This window comes from Coptis chinensis, chromosome 1, assembly GCF_015680905.1.
Source record: "Coptis chinensis isolate HL-2020 chromosome 1, ASM1568090v1, whole genome shotgun sequence".
NCBI lineage: Eukaryota > Viridiplantae > Streptophyta > Magnoliopsida > Ranunculales > Ranunculaceae > Coptis > Coptis chinensis.
Genome location: NC_141456.1, coordinates 1,402,648 through 1,419,229, shown reverse-complemented (window position 1 = coordinate 1,419,229; position 16,582 = coordinate 1,402,648). Strand labels below are relative to the sequence as shown.

Below are 16,582 nucleotides of genomic sequence, written 5' to 3'. Positions count from 1 at the left end.
TCCGATGTTCTCACTACTTCAAGAGTAATGAAGCACTGCACTGAGCCATAATTTTAGAGGCCCTGGCGATGGAAGCAGTCATGTAAAAATTGTCGACAGCACTTTTGTATGCAGCTGTACTCATCTCAAAAGGGAATTCAGGTTTCAATAAAGGAGAGACAGTGGCCGGTTCCCTCGATCTCATCTCTGTGCAAGAGGTTTGGCGCGACAGTCTTGATGCGTGCCCGAAGATCCCCAACTGAATCGCAAAGCAGCCGTGTTCCAGTCATCTCTGAAAGGGCCCTGATAATTTTCCAATCATCCCTAGCATCACCAACTGTTGGAACTGCAGGCAATGTCTGCTGAACACAGCCTTAAGTATTCTCATAGGTACTTTCCTTCTCACTGAATGCTGAAGCAGGTAAGATGACATTTGCACGGTATAAGCCCTTATCACCATGGTGTCCCACTGTCCCTGCTATACCACAAATGCATCACCATGGAGCTTGTCCAAACTCGCATCATCAGCACCCATTAGATACAAACACTTCGCAGATTCAATGCTGTTCTCACTCTCTTGCACGAGACTAAGGTCATCATGAGCAGCAGTTTCGGCAGCATCAAGAAGCAAGAAACTGAGACCATTCCAGTCAGGTCTTACAACGTTTCCAAGCTTAGCTATGGCTTCAACAGCAGACAAAATTGAGTCCTTGTCCGCACGATCAAAGACTCCTGCACTGCCAATGTTCGCTGGATTTTTTGCAGATAATATAGTAGAGCGAAATGGGTGTCTTTCCTATGCAATTTCAAGCAGTGTGGGGAGTAGTGCCATGTTGCTGGTGGTCGTAATTCAAATCAGTGGGTGAACGTGAACCCATGTATCCCACCTTCGCCTGGGTTGCTTTGACCGTTTTGCGGATTCTCGCATTAACCATAGGACATAGGAGCCTCAACCTTAGCTGTGATGTCTAAGAACAATCTCTAGATAATTGATCTCAAATCACCCGAACTACTGATCACTGATCGTAATTGAATATGAATGATAGAAAAATAGTTTGAATGAGATTGAATTGAAGTGAAACAAATTTTTTTTATTTATCAGTAACGGAGGTTTATAATCTCTCTGATTCTCTATTTCTCTCTCCTGTTTCTAATAGTTTTTGTGGTAATGATCGAATGAATCATTCTTTCACTTTAACGAAGTTCAAATAATCGATCATATTATCACATTTTGCTGAATATCCTCTGTGGGGGACATATATTGTCATCAATATATTTGCAACACATGTCATTGTCATTGATCATATCGTGAGACTAACTTATTGAATCATTACAATTGGTCATCTCAAGAGTAATGAGTTACTAAATGGTTACAAAATGAACATGAGCAATAAATAACTATCAATGCAATATTAAATATCATTAATTAATAGAGCACCAAAAATAGATCTCATTCAATTCATGGAGCACCAAAAGGGGAAGGAAATTTTATATATTTTCTCTCCACTCTCTAAGCAAAGGGGGGAGAGGGCACGCTTCTTCTCCACTCTCCATCTTCTCCATTTACCATCGATCACTCTATCATAGAGACCAAACAATGAACTACGTTCGACTTGATTCCATAGGTAGTTCGATTCGTCGAACTCAGTCACAATATCATTCTACCCAAATCATCAACACACGTAAGATTCCCCTAAAAAAAACTTTTACATTGGTGCCGTATGTGGGGAGAAGTTTTTGAGAAAAACTACTTTCTTTATTTGTTCTTCTCAAGCCTGCAAAGCATGGATAAAAAGCCACACTAGAATTTTTTCAAAGTTAGCTATTACTGAATACGATAATATTTCAAGGATCGGAAGCAAAGAGCCTCGTGAACAAGCTAAGTTTCTCCAACTCTCTGTTGTTTTTGGGAATTTTTTTTTATTTTTTTTTTCCAAAAACGTCATCGTTGAAGTAAAGACTAGCCAGGTCGCTAAAACATAAATCTACCGATTGGAGATTGATGTAATAAGATGCATTCTTTTAAATAATCCTAATATGATATCATGATTTTAAAATCAACCATGAGCATATTCAGGATCGTAGACTATTCTCCCACTCACAAGATTATTTAAGAAGAAATTAAAGGTTAACGTTAACAATACTTTCATGTAAAATATATGTTATGTTGAACTGAAATCTTATTTTCGTAGCTACTTGCTGCTCCTCGGGTTTATGAGAAATGCTCTCCCGTGCATTCATTTGAAAATCCAATTCATAACTATTTCAAAGATGTTCCAGATGATCAGTGACCGCATCATCTTGTATTGGATGGTCATTTGCTATATGTTTGGAACTTCAGCAGAACTGCCAGCTTCAGACTATCCGCCAATGCTTCCATTATTACAAAGAAAATGCTTCTGCTTTTCTGTCAGAGTATAGTTCCACATTTTCTCATAATTTGCTTCATGGCCTGTTGTCAATCCACCCACTGGGCTTGAGTTGCCATATGGTATTCTTTTCAAGGTCAATTCCTTGATTCAGAACGGTTGCTTAGCAGGGGCAACCCTTGATTCTACCTTTTTTAGGTGAGTTCATCCTCGATATTTCCCAATAAATCATATATAGAGTGAGCTATAAAAGTTGTATAACTTGAAAGACCCTGTTAATTGGAGCAATATATAACAATCAGTGCAGCTAGGAGGTCTCATAGGCGACCTGCTATTACCTTGGATGATGGCTTGGCTTACATCCGAAGAGTTCAAGTGACTGCTATTACAGTTTCAATTACTAAAACTTGAGATCACCAAAAAATCAAAAGGAGATAGAAGAACGTACCTTTGAATTTTAAACGAAAACGAAAACAATTGTTCCAACCATTCCAAGGCAAGAAGACATAACTGTTGGAAAATTGCTGACTTATATTACAAGATTAAAGAATATTAGAAAACGAAAAATGAAATAAAGTATTACCTTTGATTCTGAAAATGAAAACAGGGTTTAAATTTATGTTTCGTTGGTTGCAGTGTTTGATTTGAACTTTCAAACTTAACGGGTTTTAATTGGGAATATCAGGAACGGAGAAAACGAACAAAATGTTAATTTTTTTTTTAATTGGGAAACCGCAAAACGGTGTCTTGTTTTTTGTTTTCTGAAGACGTTGAGTTTTATTGTCCTGGGAATGCTTTAAATTACCGTTTTACCCTTTTCGCGAAAAACAAACAAAAAGTGGTTGTCCAACTTTTCGGTACCCTTAAGATTTAAAACTTTGGTCTAAAACCGGGAATACAGGAACTAATTGGAAAATCTAGTATCCGTTTTATATATACTAGTCAACGGGCACGTGCGTTGCACGTGCTAGGAAAAAAAAATTAGAATGGAGAAAATCAAAGGAATGAACGCATGTAAATTAGAAAAGAAAATTAAAAAATTTAATAAGGAAAAAACACTTCAATACGCTTAGTTGTATTTTTGTTCGATTCGATTTTTCTTTGACGACCATGTTGTTTGAATAAATATATTCGAATGGGTATTTAACCACCTGTAATTTAGTCAAAATATAATTATTAGTGCATATCATACAAACTAATTTACCAACTAAAGAAAGGCATTATGTTAATGAAGTTAACCCCATGTTGCTAGTTGTGTAATTATCTTGTCGAGCATTTATATGTGATTGAGGAACATTGTTGGATTCATATGAGTGTATGTACTACCTGTAAGATATAAGAATATTATATCATAGTGTGCAACATACTTGTTATCTACACTGGAGAATAAAATATATAAAAAAAAAAATGCAAGAAGAATAACTTTTTTCTTTCCATTGTCTTCAAAATGATCTAGTTAAAATCTTTCAACATAATGTGGATCTTAAAATGATGGAGTGGTGATTTTTTCAAACCATCTGTATAGAGGTGACAAAAGGAAGAAATTATGGATGCTAGCTAGTTGCATAAAAGAAGTATTACATTGGTTATTGGTCTCATTCTGAAAATGTTATTAGCACTCAACTCCACATGCAGAACTTTGAAAATGTTATTAACACAATGCAATGGAATGTTGGTTTTTTAGAGCCAAATTAAGTGTAATGATCGAGTATTTAGCAGCAAGTGCAGAGTGCACGGTGAAGGAGTGCAGAGGAATTATAAGCGTGATCCATTGTGCATACTTAGAAGGGAAAAACGTTAGTAGTAAAAAACCAGCAGAGCAGCTTTTAAACGCATGAACTGTGTAAGTTATGAAGTTTGATTATAATTGAGTTCCACCTATTCCCATCCGAGTATCCAATTAATATTTTAAGAACGCTTAGTTATAAAAGGGTGTATAACAAATATTATAATTGATTATAAAATCATGTGGTTAAACAAATTCGACCGGTTAACTAATACATTAAAGTCATGTATAGACTCCATGTATTACAATATTTTCGTAGGGAACTATCTGTTTGCCTGTATTTTTATAATCATTTAGTAGGGAACTATCTGTTTGCCTGTATTTTATTTTCATTCTTGAATAAGCGTGGGCTTAGGTTATTAACCCAAATGGTTTCAGAGAATAAAAAAAATAGTATATCGTTAAAAGTAATAGTATACTTATTACATGCTCATAAAGATTTATTTTTTTTATTATTATTTTTTTGTATTTTTTTTATTTTGTAAATCTAGTTGCCACTGTACCCAAGTAACTTCTGGGTTGCCTACGTACATAGGGGATTAACTCTCACCCCGCTTACGGATCAAGCGACACGTAATTCTTTTGTCATTATTAAATTACAAATAATATGATTACAAGGTTTATGTACATGTAACAACTCCAATTCGTTAGTTCCATGTAGAAATTATGTTGTGAATCCGGGACAGCTCCCTATTCAACTTCTTCAAGTAGTGCAGTCTGTACATTGACACTTTGAAAGTGTGTTCACAAAAGGGGTCCGAAATCGACGTGTTTTTCATTATTCCTTTGCAAAATTGATACACTGTATTGTAACACATGACAACAACTGTGATCGAACTTTTTGCGAGAAGAAATAGCATATTTTATCATCATCTGTAAATAACTGAGAAATATGCACTTCAGAATAAACTATGTAGAAGAGTTTCATAATGTCATTTATAGGGAAGATATACATATAGGGTTGGTAAGATGACTAAAATCAAAAAAATATTACCTCATACTATGTACTTTTTTTTCCATCACATAAGGTTCAATACAATTGCAGCAAATGAGCGATGGTGTAAAAATATTGTTTGGTTGATATTCCATGAAACTTGTATTCAGATCCAAATGATAGAATTGAATGAAATGGAAGACAAAATAATAAAAGATGAGTGCATAACATGCATATGTGAAATGAGACCACTTATGCTCGATGATCAAATTAATATATCAAAACTAATTTGTTATCGTACGGACGAAATGGATGAGCAAGATCAATAAAGCCTAGGCAAATAGTTAAGGCATTTAATCCGGCAGAAATTGCATTCAATCACCATACTGTAGAGTTCCATGCATTAATCGCTAGCTGCATTGAATCAGAAATCATGAAGTCACAATGAAATTCAGCAACATTGATTGGTGAAGTAAACTCAGCATAAACAGTTTGAAAGAAAGGATATTAGACAATGAATTGGCAGTTTTGAATCAAGGTCCCAAGATGAGTAGCCACTAATATAGTTGGTGAGTTATATCATAATAGGCTATTTTAAAAAGATGAAGCTTAACTATAAGTTGCAAAAGCGAATTTTATAGCTTTGAGAATATTAGGCGAGTCCAAAGAAAAAAATTTGGATTGTATTCACAAATGTGAGGGTTGTGAATGATCATCGTCGATATTACACCCGGAATCTATAAAAAAGAAAACCCATGAATGCAACACTACTATATTAGGCTGTAAAGCTCGTAATACAATCATTTCACTGTTTTTAAAGCGTTATTTGTAGGCAAATTATTGAAAACCTCTCTATAAACATTATGTTTTGTATACCCAGTGGCTCACTGTCAGAGTGATTGATCCGAATTTTAAGTCCATCAGCAGACGACGTCCGTGATACAGCGAATATAATATGACTTCTAGCTAAGCAATTAGTGTATGTATAACGACAAATAATCAAAGTCGATGTGCTGGCCATTGCCCCATCCATGTAGTGTTTTGTACAGCTGATGGGTTGAGTTTGCTCGTTTCCAACTCTTTGTTTTCATTTGCTTTTAGCTATACTTTCTTATCTTCCCCAATCATCTAAGTGCCAGAATAGGTACTTTTTGTTCTTACAATTCGCCCTTCTGTTCATCCTCAAACGTTGTATGGTGTGATGGTCCTGCACTCCCGCACCGAAAGTATCTGGAGTCCAAGATAATGTCAGTCATAGTCATTCTATAGTCAATATTGGTACACCTAAAGTATTGACATCTGCTGCCGCTTGCCTATCAAATGACCATCAATCTTTTGGTTTATTGATTCCTTGTACCTTGAAGAAATGACTGTGGACATGTATTTTTTTTTTTTTAGAAGAGTAGGGGCTATGGCTGACCCCAACCTGGCATTAGAATCTTAATTAAACCCTCTCATTCTTATCCTCCTCAATCATGAGAGTTAAGGGGAGGTACAAAATAGTCAGTTACAAACTCATTTTCTTGAGCAGTTAAAAAACTTCTCAAAATGGCTTTAATAGCGTGCACAGCTAGTAAGTATGCACAATGCCAAGACGCCTTCTCCTGATCCTTCAGAATTCTAATAGCCCTCATTGAATCTGCTGGCACTATGATTTTCTGCACCTGCAACATTTGACAACCTTTTAATCCCGCCTGCATATATAGCTCTCAGTTCTTGCTATAAAACTGATCTTTGGCCATCGCCTCCAGTCTACAGCTAGTAGAACTTGCCCTTGATCATCTCTTATTACTACTCCTACAAATTGAAGTGTTAAAACTTGAAAAATAACTGTGGACATGTATGTTATAGCTAAGTAGCAAGTAATCAAACAAACGACTATGGACTATGGACATTGATACTTGATACTTTGATAGTACCGCTACAAACATAATGGTCCTGTATTTCTAACTTGGTTTCTACTGACGATAATAAAATCCATCGAACGTTTGTTCCAATGTTAATTTACAACCAGATCTATACAATATTAAAAATATCAATGCCAGTTTTCAGTCAAACAATGCTACAAACCCTTTTTGCTTAAATCAAGCTTTATCAATGCTTATTCACCACTCTTTAATTTATTCACACAGAAAATGGCTTTGGGGTTTTGAAAGCCTTATCCTTATTCTTTTTCTTACTCTTTACAAAATCTTATGGTGAACTTATAACAGCACTCCGACCAACCAAGCAATGTTTCATTGAAACAGTACTCTGGGAATACAGTAACTGATGCACAACATGGCCGAGCTTTGTTCTACTATTTCGCTGAAGCTGATTCAGTCGATCCTCTTACTCGTCCCCTCACCTTGTGGCTTAATGGAGGTTGACTTCAACTATTACATTTTCATCTTGTTTGTGTGTGTGGGTGGGTGGGTTGGGGGTTAGTTTTAGTACATTTGTTAGAAGAGTATGTATATTAATATGGACTTCAACTGCTAGGTCCTGGTTGCTCTTCTCTTTGGTTTTGGCGCATCCAATAGAGGAGCCGTCGGTGTGAGGAACTAATTGGAAATTATCTTAATGAAGTCAAAAAAATTCGCACATTGTTTTAAAATTAAGTCTGTAGTGAAAGTTTATGGAAGGTTGGATTGTTGGAGCCAGCCTTAGCCCGTGCATCCTTCATAAATTATTACATCAATTGGCCAAACTACACATAGTGTATATGAAAATATCAATTACCTGTATAGTACTTCTGCAATCCAAACATCATCGTCTCCACCATACTGGTCAAGGTAGTACCTTGTCTCTATACGAGATAAGTTTGCATACCATGGAACACACATATTATAATATTTTTTTGCACGCAAGTAAGGAGTTGTATTACGAATAAAAGAATGTGTTATAGAGAGATAATAAAATTACACTGCATCTGACTTAACAAAATCTAAAATATGATCAAAAGGGGCACTCCACTCTCGGAACAAAACCTGGTCGAATGTCACTCCAATTATCAAGAGTTGAAGCATGCCTTGCTAGAGATATGTGATACCTTTGGTGTGTGTGTGTTTATGCCCCATGGCAGACATGTGATACCTTTGCTAGAGATAATTACTTCTCTGCTCAACAACTCAGGTTTTAGGAGTAAAGTTGTTCTTAACCATATAGTAATATACCAACCTGACCAACCCACTGTTTAAGACCCATAATATGTTCCCTTATTTGCTGTGGAGTGAAGAGTTCAGTCACTGATACACCCTTTACTTTTGCCTTTCCTGACTTCGTCCCCAGTAGAGCTACTTGTTTCCTGCCTTATCTCCTGCTTAACCTGGTCAATCTGTTTCTCAGTGAATGCCAAGGTCTCTCGGGAAGCAAGACCAAGATGCTCATTCGAAGAATCGATTCAGAAGCGAGCCCCTATTGCGGCTATGCAGAGATTCCTCTTTTTAGTATCATTACTGTTAGGATTTTTAGCCCAGAACCTACAGTTAGTTCAGCTTTCTTTTCCACAGCTGCATCTTTAACAGAATTGGGAAAGCCAATCATCTGGCATACTTGGCTAGAGGCATCCTGAGAAACTTGAGATAAATTCACCCCAGGAACTGAATCTGGAATTGTTTCACTCATATCCATGAAGGACTTGGAGAAATGATCTGTCTTTAATCATTTTAGCGGAGATTGTAGATCTTCTGAAATTGTAACAGTCAATTGATCAGTCTTTAATGCTACTTTAGCAGCACCTCTACCATTGATGGATTTCCATGATGAACCCAAATCAGATGAAGGACGACTACATGCTTTATGCAGCTCCAAATAACGGTGAACTGGAACACAAAGTGGACAACATAGGTAGTGGCAATTTTTATAATGCTCAGTCAGTATCTTGGTCTTACCATGGCGAGGATTTGAACATCGATCTGACTTGCAGCTTTTCATATGCTTCCACAGTTTCTGCACAGTTATACAATTAACTTATTGACATTTTCCTTCTGGAGCGAACATCCGCAAGCATGGATCAAGAACAGCAACCATCTTTGTTCATTTAGATATCTCAGTTCACGGGCACAACTGCATGTCCACAATGCTGCGAAGCTTCGACTATACCACATGTTACACTTGGCAACAATGGGGTAAATGCAAAATAATTACGGGGTGACACCACCTGAACATCATAGGAGGAAATATTCAGATCTTTCAGGAGAGTAATGCCCCTGCCCATCCAGTACCGAGCACCAGAACCTTCTTATTCTTTTTACATCTTGTAAAGATGGTTCAAGAGCGCACACCATGGTCTGATTGTGACTCTGAGTATGATATAATACCTCAACTACTGCAATGACCACCACAGAAAGTGAATAATAAAAAGGAGGGTGGTTTTGTATAATGTGGAATAGAAAATGGACTTGATTAATTAACACTTTAATAGGCGGTAAACAAATAAAATATCAGTATACTATTTAAGATATAAATTTAATGTCTACAATTCAAGGAAAAAATATTAACTCATAGATATAGTGATTGACATAAAAGGATATACAAAATGATCCGTATTCAGGGAGGAGACTTAATAAATCTCATGGTACATGGGATATCTCGACAAATTCAACAATCAACAAAATGCCTACAGAGTTTCAAGTATAACTACTTGATACATAAAATGTGCAGCAATTAATCAAACATGGCCTAAAGCGCCGAGGACTGTGGTATAGCCTAATTAATCTCAACTTGCACCATATAATTAAAGTCCACATTCCAGTCATACATATGCTCTAAAGAAAAACAGCTATGCCTGATTGAGGGCTTGAATAGCATTGTAGTATGCTGGGATAGTGAAGTGCAAGCAGATGTTTGTGTGTGGTGAATAAGAGAGGGTACAGATTTCAGGTGCATATCAGCAAGACAGTAACCTCATTCCAGCTTACAAATAGTAGGCAAAAGTTAACAGGGTGAGACACTGTTCTCGATACCTGTGTATTAATCTGAGCCACCTTATGTACATGAAGAAGACCAACCATGTCCTGATAACCAGTAAGGAGATTTGCCACCCAAAGAAGAGTTGGTATTTAAAAAGAATGAACGCATTTAAATTAGTAACATACTACATTTGTGTGAATGGATATATTATGTGAATTGATACATTTGTGTGAAGGAAACAGTCAGTAATGAGTACTACAATGTTCCAGCCATTCGGAGGCAACAAAATAACATTTTAACAGGCAATAGACTTACTGCGGCGTTACAATGAATGTTGAGTTCTTCGTTCATTTCCCTTGTCCTCTGACCTTCCATGAGACTGACCTCTTGAGTTGTCTGATTAGGATGCAAATAAAAGTTTCTTAGCCCTCTTCCACACCTTTGATTTCTTTTACCATGTTCTGTTTATTGTCAACTGATTATATACCGCCTGCTGATATGGAAATTACATCTTTGAAACAAAATTGAAAATTGAAGAGCTTGAAGCGTAGCTTAATGAAGCAGAGGATGTTGTGACAGATTTTAGAGCACAGTCAACGCAGTGCAAGATGAACTGGAAAAATGAAAAAAACTTAATTGAAGCCTTTAGATGAGCAAACTCCAAAAAGTTTTGATGCTTCACATGAAAACTCTTCACAGGGAAACAAAATGAAGATTTCTGAGGTCGTTTTATTGCCTTCTCTGGATGCAGGGTGGAGACATAACAATGCATGTTTGGACCAGAGAAAAATTGGCGATAACTGCTGTTTTACCTCAGAAAGTGTAACCATAACTAATGACCCTTGAAGAAAATTTTCATTGGAGAAATATTTTTCTGGTAATGCAGATTTAGCTTCCATAATCTTGAAAAGCAAAAGCCCGAGCTCTACAGAAACAGATAGAGCCAGAGAATTTGTGCATCTGAAAGGAACCTTCCTGATGGGAAATCGCCTCTTCTCATGCAGACAGAGGTTCAGGAATCAAACCTGAAGACAGGACCAACCACTAAAGAGGACATAACAGCTGAAGTGACTTGTGTTGTAGCTCATCCCAGAGAATTGATGTGAGGATAACGGAGAAGAAATCAGATGTGATGGAAAAAAACGAACACCAAGCTGTCAAGCCCTCTCGCAGGTTACGCTGAGTTGTCCCTTGTGCTAACAACGGGCGCAAAGCTGTGAATTACCCAGGGCAATAGCATGTTCAGGCAATCTGATATTTGGAACGTTTATACATGTTCAGGGAATAGCATGGCTGAGTGTAGAGAAAGTCTACCCAGGGCAACTGAAGAGGAAGTCAAGAAGAACTCAGACTCCCATTTTCATCCTGTGTCATGGTTGGATAAAGCTGATATCGATTCTCTTAAGTGAATGTAGTGGAAATAAACTAAAACTACTAATGAAGTAAATGTTCAAAATACTTCCGCAGAAGATGAACCAATAGTATGGTGAAAGGACTACCCGATCATATGGTGTTCAAGCTGGAAGCTGTATTAGAGCATCTTGACATACCCACATAACAATTTGTACAAAATCCAAAAATCTAAACAAATTAAGTAAACAGGCCCCAAATCTTAAAACCATTTACATAAACGTTCCACACCCATTTCATCACATATCTTGATAGCAAATTAAATAAAGCACCCAAGTTGTGATGTGTAACTTTGTTTCTTCTTCTTCTTCAAAGAAAACCAAGAAAGAGTCAAACAACAAAAAAAAACTCCACTTAGCTATAGTCCAGCTAGATGTAGAGCCAAAAAAAAAAAAAAACAATTGGCGATCAATACATGGGCAATGGAGAGATTACAGAGTTGGAAGAGTGGGGGAGATTTTGGGTTTAGCGAGAAGAGATGTTTCCTTCCTAGCTAACGATGGAAAGCAAACAATGAAAAGCAGAAGATAAGAAAGGCATTTAAAGGCAGCTTCGAGGCTTCAACAGCGTAAGAAAAAACGTGTTGCATTCCAGTAGGATAAGAAGCCTGGATGCACAGATGAGAGGCTTAGAGGACTAAAAAGCATGGATGTTAAAACTTGGTAAGAGAGTGGATAGGTTAAAGGCTAGCTCGGCCACGCCTCTATGTTACAGCGGATAAAGCGTGGCTCAACAACTTCGGGCATGCCTCTTTAAAGGTGTTTAGATTAATACCAATTACATTCTATTTCTGATTTTTCTAACCCCTAGTATCAATACATGTTCAAATCTAATTAGTTTAACCCCTGCTCGCATGGCTTAAGCTAAGCATTCACGACTTTTTAGTTTCCTTCAAATGCCTCATTCCACATTTTCCGGACAAAAATTTTACTACAATGCTACATGTTTTGATCTCATTGTACAACTAACTTTAGTTTGAACAAATTGCAAATGCTAATTAAATACAATTCTTTGTTCAACATTAAACAAACAGTGGTTTCTATAATGCAAGCCTGCAACAACTAAGATTAATTATAATTTTTTGAAAGAGAACGGCATATATGACATATATCGATAGTCTTAGTGTGCATTAATCCAAATCAATGGTGATTCACAAAGCTTTATTTTCGGTTCACTAACATTACTAATTGCCTAATTTTACTTTGAAATAACTCAAGAATAAAACATTAATTACTAAAGGAATTCGGCAATAATAAAAAACTCTAAAAAGAGCGACCCTATAATGGCTTCTTACATCTAATTTAATGAAGCTGATACTATCTCTCTCAATACCCACTTTCACAATTAAGAAATGCACTATTCAACTAAATTGAAATATAAATCAAATAACAAAAGAATTGGTCTCACCTCTAAACTAATTAGATGAAAAGTCAATTTTTGCTTTGAAGCAAGAAAATAGTTTAAGAGCCACCCCAAAGAACCAATTATAAAGAAAAAAATCGAAAGATCAAAGGGCAAGATCAAAGGGCAGAGAAACGGTCTTCTAAATCTATATAAATCCTATAACTACTTGAGTGCCTAACAGAACCATAGTTTTGAGGGTTCATGTTCACCCCATTGAAAGTAACATCATACAACCCCATATAAATCAGGAAATCAGACGAAGCAGTCCAAAACTCTAATTCAATTGCAAAATGAAAAAACAAAATCAGACCTAGCACTCCAAAACTTTAATATAACTGCAAAATGAAAAAAAAACTAACCATTTTGACCAATACCCTTGACCAATACACCGCTTTAAGTTTCGCGCTTTCACCGCTCCCACTCCTTTCCCTTTCTTCAAAACTGGAAGGAAGCAAGAGAAAAGCAATAAGCAACAAAAAAAAATTCATTTTTTCCAATAGAGATTAGAAACGTACCTTTGAAATTTAAACGATAAGAACGAAGCGAAAACCCTACATATGCATTTTAAAATTGGTTGCATTTGGGTCGTTCCAAAAGTCAAATATTTGGCGGCTCCTTAAAGCCCCACAAACTTCAAACTTTAAAAGAGCAGAACCTAAATATGTTAAAAAAACAGAGTTTTTACAGAATAAAATACTATAGAAAAATACATTACACATTGTAAAGGATCATGTCTATCCATTTCATCTTTAATTATGAAAATAATAGAAGTTATAGGATTGTGAATACAAACGAAAAGTTTCCCGATTCACTAAACAAAAACTTTCACTATACGATAGTGATTAAACTGAACTGTAATATAATTCTCTAGAACTCGAATGCCTGGTGAGAACATATAGATAAGTGAAAAAGGCGGCAGTAAAATCTTCTTAGGCATTTTCATAAACAATCTTATATAGTGTAATATGAAAAAGAGTTAAACAATAACATAAAAAAGAAGAATTCTCAAGAAAGACTTAAAGAAAAAGAAGAAGAAAATAGAAGAAGGGTGCACCTGAAGAAACCGTTTGCTAATTTGCTCGATTGGTGGGAAGAAATGAAAGTGAAAACTGAACGTACAACGCAGTTTCCGCAGAGAAAGTTAGAGATTGGGGATCTACAGAGGGGATAAGCCTAAGAACTGAATGGAGAAGACGAATTGCTTCTCTTTTTTTTAGTCTTTGGAAATGGAAAAGAAGCCCGAAATGGTGTTCTATTTCGTGAGATAGTTTCGAGGTGCTGGAAATGTGCACCTTTGATTCTGAAAATGAAATTAGGATTTAAATTTATGTTTCATTGGTTGGGGGAAAGTGTTTGGGAATATCAGGAACGAAGAAGAGAAACGAACGGTTTACACTTTTTTTTTTTAATTTTAATAGGGAAACCGCGAAACGGTGTCTTGTTTTCTGAAGACGTTGAGTTTTATAGTTCTGGAAATATTTAAATTACCGATTTACCCTTCGAATGTGAAGGGTAAAAAATTTGGAGGGTGAAACTTTTGGGTACCCTTTTGATTTAAAAGATTGTTTTAAAATGGAGAATACGGGGACTAATAAACGGGGCAAGTTTTCCCATTATATATAAGATATAGGGGAGGGATCAATATACCATGGTTTATACCATGCCCCACAACTTCACCCACAAGACGAACTAGAACCTAATTTTTTTGTAGATATGTCTAACAAACCATGAAGATGCTTAACAATATCAAAAGATGCTTAACAAACCATGAAGATATGTCTACAAAATTTCAACTCATTTGATAGTGCTTAACAATATCAAAAGATGATTGCAAAATCAAAAAATCTAGGTCGTTAAAAAAAAAATCAAAGTTGTCAAAAAAAATTAAATAGGTTAGAGGTTTCTAAATTAGCCAAATTTTTGTGGAGTATCTATCCATAGTTAGTAGATCATATCCACAAAATATTAGCTTTTAATTCATCTTGTAAAGGGGCGTGGTATAAACTATGGTAAACGGATTCCTCCCCATATATATATATATATATATATATATATAACCCTATTGTTAACTTCAACAACTTAACAAATTGTCAACTTCCTATAATATTATAAGTCTATATAACTCTACCATCATGTGGAGAAAACTATAAAAGATTAACATTGAAAGTAAAAAATTACCTTATTTTGTTTTGTTTTTTTTTTGTTTTGTTTTTTTGTTTGTTTTTTTTTTTTTTTTTTTTTTTTTTTTTTTTTAAGTGAAAATTATTAATGGTGATAATGAGTTTTACAAATAATTAGGACAAATGTGCAACAAGCTGCGCCGCAAGTTCTTTTTGAATTTGTTTTTTGTTTTAAATTTGTTATTTTTTTTGTTAAGATCTGATGTTTGTTTAAGAATTGAGAGTGAAAGAAATAAAGGAGAGCTTACTGGTTTGTTATGAGTGATTAGAATTATACAAACCCACCCAAGAGGGGCTTTGGGTCTTTGGATATTTGTTTTAGTCTCATTAACCCATCAAATATTCAAAGACACATTTGTCCATCTTTAATAGTTTTGGACTCAAAATAAATAATAAATGATAATTTTGTAAAGACAAAAAGATAAGTAAAAAAAAAACGTTGGTTTATAGGAATGTTTTTTATTAGTCTTTTTTTCATACTATTTTTTTTTTGTTAATTATATTCTTACTATAGTTGTGAAAATTTTGGGGGTGCGGTAGTATAAGTTTGCTAAAATAATTAGGGATGCGAGTCATTATAGTTTGAAGATTTTTCTATGCAATTAGTTATGTGGTTGTGATCAGTATTTTAGGATGTCTTTCCAAATCCAAACTCTTTTAGGATGTCTTTCCAAATCCAAACTCTTTTGTAAAAACTTTGAGTGTGCTGGAATCCTCACAATTCTTAGCATTTCACATGTATTGTTACTTAGTTTCTTGGTTGCCCTAACCAAAATAGCTACTAGCTTGAAATCATTGGTGTAGACAAATGCAGCCGTACCACCTTCTTCCACATTTTTGTATGAGGCATCTGTCAATACTATACAATCGTAATCACTCAAAAAAATTCCTAATTCTTCGAGTTCCTTTCTGACCGACTCTTTTTCATCTTCCAAAGTAGCCTTTCTCCTTATTATAAACCATCGTTTTTTTTTTAAATGAAAATGAAAAATTGTTCTTTTTCTCCTTATATATATATATATATATATATATACAAGTCTACAACAATTCAACAAATTGTTAACTTCATATAATATTATAAGTCTATATAACTCTACTATTATGTGGAGAAAACTATAAAAGATTAACATTGAAAGTTAAAAATTACTTTATTTTGTTTTTTTTAAGTGAAAATTATTAATGATGATAACAAATTTTACAAATAATTAGGACAAGCGTGCAACAAGCTGCGCCGCAAATCCTTTCTAATTTTTTTTTTGTTGAGGTCTGATACTTGTTTAAGAATTGAAAGTGAAAGAATGTTATAAGTCTATATAACCATACTATCATGTGGAGAAAACTATAAAAGATTAACATTGAAAGTAAAAAATTACCTAGCTTGTTTTGTTTTTTTGTTTTTTTTAAGTGGAAATTTTATTAATGATGATGACGAGTTTTACAAATAATTAGGACAAACATGCAACAAGCTGCGCCGCAAGTCCTTTTTGAATTTGTTTTTTGTTTTTTGTTTTTTGTTTTTAATTTGTTTTTTGTTTTTTTTGAGATCTGATGTTTGTTTAAGAATTGAGAGTGAAAAAAAGGAATGAGAGCTTACTGGTTTGTTATGAGTGATTAGAATTATAAAAAC

General features: G+C 35.1%; 1 long non-coding RNA gene across 1 annotated transcript; it reads right to left on the bottom strand.

The window, feature by feature from the left end:
• Positions 1–11,106: 11,106 nt before the first annotated feature.
• On the bottom strand, positions 11,107–13,803 carry LOC147521124 (uncharacterized). The gene is made up of 3 exons (XR_015212999.1): positions 13,291–13,803; positions 13,135–13,216; positions 11,107–11,326 (listed from the first exon to the last, which is right to left on the bottom strand). It is a non-coding gene; the product is annotated as an uncharacterized LOC147521124 (long non-coding RNA).
• Between the last annotated feature and the right edge of the window lie 2,779 nt (positions 13,804–16,582).